Below are 5,940 nucleotides of genomic sequence, written 5' to 3' on the forward strand. Positions count from 1 at the left end.
TCTCATGATCTCCAGAGGACTCAACAGCAAACTCCACAAAGAGGGAAAGCTCTACCCTGCTGCCCAGCTGTGGTACAGGGTCAAGCAGGGATAGTTCTCTTTCTCTCATAAACCCAGGGACAGGTCTTCTCCATCCTGCTTCCACCTTTGTAATCTGCCTCTAGGTTGCAATCTCATTATGAAGTCTTTGTATGTCTCTAGCTCTGCATCTCTTCCTTGTGCCCAAATTCTCATTTCTCTTTCTCGTCCATTTCTCCATTTGCTTGTTCCTCTTAATGGTGCCCAGGGTCTCTGAGTGTCTGAGGTTGTCTCAGAAGTGGTCTCAGAAATGCTATGTCTCACTTGTGCATTATAGACCTGGACAAGTGTCATCTCAGGCATGCCCTGCTCTTGTAGATCTGCACTGCTTCAGACTGTTCATCTTAGGCTAGCTGCCTGTTAAGGGTCCATGGTGATGGTCTGGTGGTTGTGTGGGGCTCACTCCTTACCAGGCCCATCCAAATGGCACCTTGCAAGGATATCTGTATTAGGTTCACTCTTAACCTGGGCCCACATTCCCAGGCTGGGATCTTCTAGTTTCCAGCATGCTTCCTGTCCTGGGAGCCTGACAATGCCTGCCTGTAGCTATATCTGTGGTTACCTCAGGCTGATTTTTTTTTTCAGAAACTGTTAAGGTACTAATCATTTAGATGTTCACAGATCAGAACACTGAGCATTGGCATAGCCTTTCCCCTCTCTGCCACCTCCTGATGCACATGTGATACAGCAGCCACATCCACAACTCCTCTAGGGATAGGGGATGTAGTAGTTATCTTGAACAGATGAAAATTTAGAACATGAGGGAAATAGATGGAATGAAAAGTAACTAGGTGGATATTACAGCCCAAAAAATGAAACAAAAAGAAAGAAAAGAAATTGTTGTGATCAATAAGAAAGTGGGGAAGGCAAAGGGATGTTCGGTGACTTAAGTAACAATCAACAGAGTTTATTTTAACCATAAGAAAAATGAGCTGGAGCTAAAAATTACAGAGACTCTAGACTTTCAGCACATATACACAAATCTCTCTCTCTCTCTCTCTCTCTCTCTCTCTCTCTCTCTCTCTCTCTGAGTGTGTGTATGACCTCAGAAATGAAATTTTACTTAATTGTAAAACTATAAACTACTTACAAAAGACTATTTATGTGTGTATATAGCAGGGATTTTTTTTAGGATCATAGTATCATAGTAACTGGAACCAAAAGCCTGATTCACAAATAAAATCCAAATTTATCAAAATTTAAATCTCTTTTTAAAAACTTGTGAGTATGTAATAAAAGAGAAGCTGAGATCCTTTCCGTCTGCCATCTGCACCCGTGAACTGAGACTGTTCCACAACCCACCAGGAGAGATGTGTTCTCCAAGGAGTGTTTTTACTCCTGGGCTTGGAGGTGAGACAACCACTTTCTCTCCAATAACTGTGTGGAGTGGGGCCAGCCAGGAGCACATGGGGCACAAGACCAGGGGAGCAGCTGGGACAGGATTCTTCCAGTCTGCCATCTGCACCCATGAGCTTAGACTGTTCCAGGGCCTGCTGTACACAAGTTCCACCAGGAGAGAGCTGATCTCCCAGGAGTGCTGGCACAGGCTTACAGACCCACTGAAGGAACAATCTACAGCCAGAGATAGCAAAAACATCTAACACCAGAGATAAACAGACAGCAAAATGCAAATGCAAGTATCTTACCAACAAAAATCAAGATTACTTAGCACAATCAGAACCAAGTTCTCCCACCACAGCAAGTCCTGGATTCCCTCAACGCACCAGAAAAGCAAGATGTGGATTTAAAACCATATCTCTTGATGCTGATAAAGGATTTTAAGAAGGATGTTAAAAACTCCCTTAAAGAAATACAGGAGAACACAGTTAAACAGGTAGAAGCCCTTAAGGAGGAAACACAAAATTCATTAAAGAATGACAGGAAAACACAAACAGGTGAAGGAATTGAACAAAACTATTCAGGATCTAAAAATGAAAGTAGAAACAATAAAGAAATCACAAAGGGTTACAACTCTGGAGATAGAAAACCTAGGAAAGAAATCAGGAGCCATAGATGCAAGCATTACCAACAGAATACAAGAAATAGACTAAAGAATCTCAGGTGCAGAAGATTCCATAGCAAACATGAACACAAAAAATCAAAGACAATTCAAAATGCAAAACAATCGTAATTCAAAACATGCAGTAAATCCAGGACACAATGAGAAGACCAAACCTAAGGATAATAGGTATAGATAAGAATGAAGATTTTCAACTTAGAGGACCAGTAAATATCTTCAACAAAATTATAGAAGAAATCTTCCCTAAAATAAAGAAAGAGATGACCATGAACATACAAGAAGCCTACAGAAATACAAATAGTTTGGATCAGAAAAGAAATTCTTCCTGTCACATAGTAATCAAAACACAAAATGCACAAAACAAAGGAACAATATTAAAAGCAGTAAGGGAAAAAGGTCAAGTAACACATACAGGCAGACTTATTAGAATTACACCAGACTTTTTGCCAGAAACTATGAAATCCAGAAGATCTTGGGCAAATGAAATACAGACCCCAAGAGAACACCAAGGTTAGTGGAGGCTACTGTACCCAGCAAAACTCTCAATAACCATAGATGGAGAAATCAAGATATTCCATCACAAAAACAAATTTACACAATATCTCTCCACAAATCCAGCTCTTCAAAGAAAAATAAATGGAAAACTAAAACACAAGGAGGAAAACTACACCCTAAAAAAATCAAGAAGATAATCTTTTAACAAACCAAAAAGAAGATAACCACAAAAACATAATTCCCCCTCTAACAAAAACAACAGAAAGCAACAATCTTCTCTCTTTAATATCTCTTAATATCAATAGACTCAATTCCCCAATAAAAAGGCATAGACTAACAGACTGAATATGTAAACAGGACCCAACATTTAGATGCATACAGGAAACCCACTCAATGATAGACTGACACTACCTCAGAGTAAAACAATTCTCCAAGAAAATGGTCCCAGGAAACAAGCTGGAGTAGCCATTCAAATATTGAATAAAAATAACTTCCAGCCAAAAGTTATCCAAAAAGATAAGGAAGGACACTTCATACACATCAAAGGGAAAATCTACCAAGAACTCTCTATTCTGAATATCTATGCTCCACATGCAAGGGTACCCACCCAACATACATAATAGAAACTTTACTAAAGCTCAAAGTACACATTGTACTGCACAAAATAATAGTGGGAGACTTCAACACTCAACTGTCAGCAATGGACATATCATGGAAATAGAAACTAAACAAAGATACTGTGAAACTAGAAAAAGTTATGAAACAAATGGATTTAATAGATATCGATAGAATATTTTATCTTAAACAAGAGAATATACCTTTTTCTCAGCACCTCATGGTACCTTCTCCAAAACTGACCATATTATTGATCACAAAACAGGCCTTAATAGATAAAAGAAGATTGAAATAATCTCATACATCCTATTAGATCCCCATTGACTACGGCTGGTCTTCAATAAAACAACATAAACAATAGAAAGCCCACATACACATGGAAGCTGAATAACACTCTACTCATTGATAACTTGGTCAAGGAAAAATAAAGAAAGAAATTAAGACTTTTTAGAGTTTAATGAAAATGAAGCCACAACATACCCAAACTTATGGGACACAATGAAAGCAGTCTAAGAGGGAAACTCATAGCTCTGAGTGCCTCCAAAAAGAAACGGGATAGCATACACTAGCAGCTTGACAGCACATCTTAAAGGTCTAGGACAAAAGGAAGAAAATACACCCAAGAGGAGTAGATGGCAATAAATAATCAAGCTTGGGGCTAAAATCAACCAAAGAGAAACAAAAAAACTATACAAAGAATCAACCAAACCAGTAGCTGGTTCTTTGAGAAAAATCAACAAAACAGAGAAACCCTTAGCCAGACTCACTAGAGGGCACAGAGACAGTATCCTAATTAACAAAATCAAAATTGAAAAGGGAGACATAACAACAGAATCTGAGGAAATCCAAAACATCATCAGATCCTGCTACAAAAGCCTATACTCAACAAAACTGAAAAATCTGGGTGAAATGAACTATTTTCTAGACAGATAACAGGTACCAAAGTTAAATCAGGATTAGATAAACAATCTAAAGAATCTTATATCCCCTAAAGAAAGAGAAACAGTCACTAATAGTCTCCCAACCAAAAACAGCCCAGGACCAGATTGGTTTAGTGCAGAGTTCTATCAGACCTTCAAAAAGAGCTCCTCAAACTCTTCCACAAAATAGAAACAGAAGGTACATTATCCACTTCTTTCTATGAAGTCACAATTACTCTGATATCTAAACCACACAAAGACCCAACAAAGGAAGACACCTTCAGACCAATTTCCCTTATGAATATTGATGCAAAAATACTCAATAAAATTCTCATAAACTGAATCCAAGAACACATCAAATATGATCATTCACCATGATCAAGTAGGTTTCATCCCAGGTATGTAGGGATGATTCAATATATGAAATTCATCAATGTAATCCACTACATAAATGGAAAAAAACACATGATCATTTCATTAGATGCTGAAAAATAATTTTACAAAATTCAACACCCCTTCATGTTAAACGTCTTGGAAAGATCAGGAATTCTAGACCCATACCTAAACAGTAAAAGCAATATACAGCCACTTATTTTTAATAACAAGAAACTGTAAGCAAGAAGCAACCTAGATATCCCTCAACTGAAGAATGGATAAACAAAATGTGATATATGTATGCAATGGATTACTACTCTGATGTTTAAAAAAAAAAAAGACATCATGAAATTACAGGCAAACAGATGAAACTAGAAAATATAATTATGGGTGAGGTCACCCAGACCCCCAAAGACACAGATGCTAAGTACTCACTTCTAAGTGGATGATGGTTTATTTGGGTTTTTTTGGGGGGGTGGTTTCAAGACAGGGTTTCTCTGTGTATCCCTGGCTGTCCTGGAACTCACTTTGTAGACGAGGCTGGCCTTGAACTCAGAAATCTGCCTACCTGCCTCTGCCTCCCAAGTGCTGGGATTAAAGGCGTGTGCCCGGCTGCTTTTTTTTTTTTTTTTTCCTGTCACAATTTTTATTTGTTCATTTCTTACTTCAATTACAACCTCTGCCTGAGAACCTTCATCTTACTTTTTCAAAAAATTACTAGATAATTTTCTAGTTTTTTTTCCAGATTAAGTTCATTGTATTAGTTAGTGAACACTTAATTGGAAGTCTTATGAATTTGCTCCCCAACATTATAATACTTAAGTTGCTCTCAAGACCTTAGTGGCTTACTTATTTTAAGACTCTTGATATGGCATCAGGAGTACCAGCTCTAAATTTCAGCAGAACCATTCAGATAAGCCAATTTATGAGTTGCTTTGACTCAGTTACTTTTTCATCTGGTCTATGATGATTGGTGTAAAAACTTAAACATGTAAAATTACATACATGTGTAAACACACAAATGCACACAAAGCAAAATCTAGATGCCATGGGAAAGATAGGTGGGTTGTATCAGTATAGGTATCTTGATTGTAATAGTGTACCATCATTTGCATAACATTAACAATAAATAATACCTCTTACAATTTCATGTCAAGCTACAATTATCTCAAAAAGCTGTTCAGTTAAAAACAAAAACAGTAGGACTGACTAATCCAAAATTACTTTTCAGGCCCATGGGAAATGGGGAGACAATTGTTCTGGACTAAGAGAATAGCTAATAGGGTTTACAGATAGGTACCTTCCATCAGTTGTAAACAAAGCTTAAACTGAAAGGCTAAGGGCATTACCAAACACTGAATATCATCAGTAGCTAAGCTTCACTTGGTATGCTGGACACATTTTTCTAATTAAAGAGCCATTTCTTTTGCACAGATG

General features: G+C 37.6%; 1 non-coding gene across 1 annotated transcript; it reads right to left on the minus strand.

Annotated features, from left to right (window-relative positions):
• Positions 1 to 665: 665 nt before the first annotated feature.
• LOC115029147 lies at positions 666 to 797 on the minus strand. Its single transcript, XR_003834715.1, has one exon. It is a non-coding gene; the product is annotated as a small nucleolar RNA SNORA17 (small nucleolar RNA).
• Between the last annotated feature and the right edge of the window lie 5,143 nt (positions 798 to 5,940).

Source organism: Mus caroli, chromosome 13 (assembly GCF_900094665.2).
Source record: "Mus caroli chromosome 13, CAROLI_EIJ_v1.1, whole genome shotgun sequence".
Classification (NCBI taxonomy): domain Eukaryota; kingdom Metazoa; phylum Chordata; class Mammalia; order Rodentia; family Muridae; genus Mus; species Mus caroli.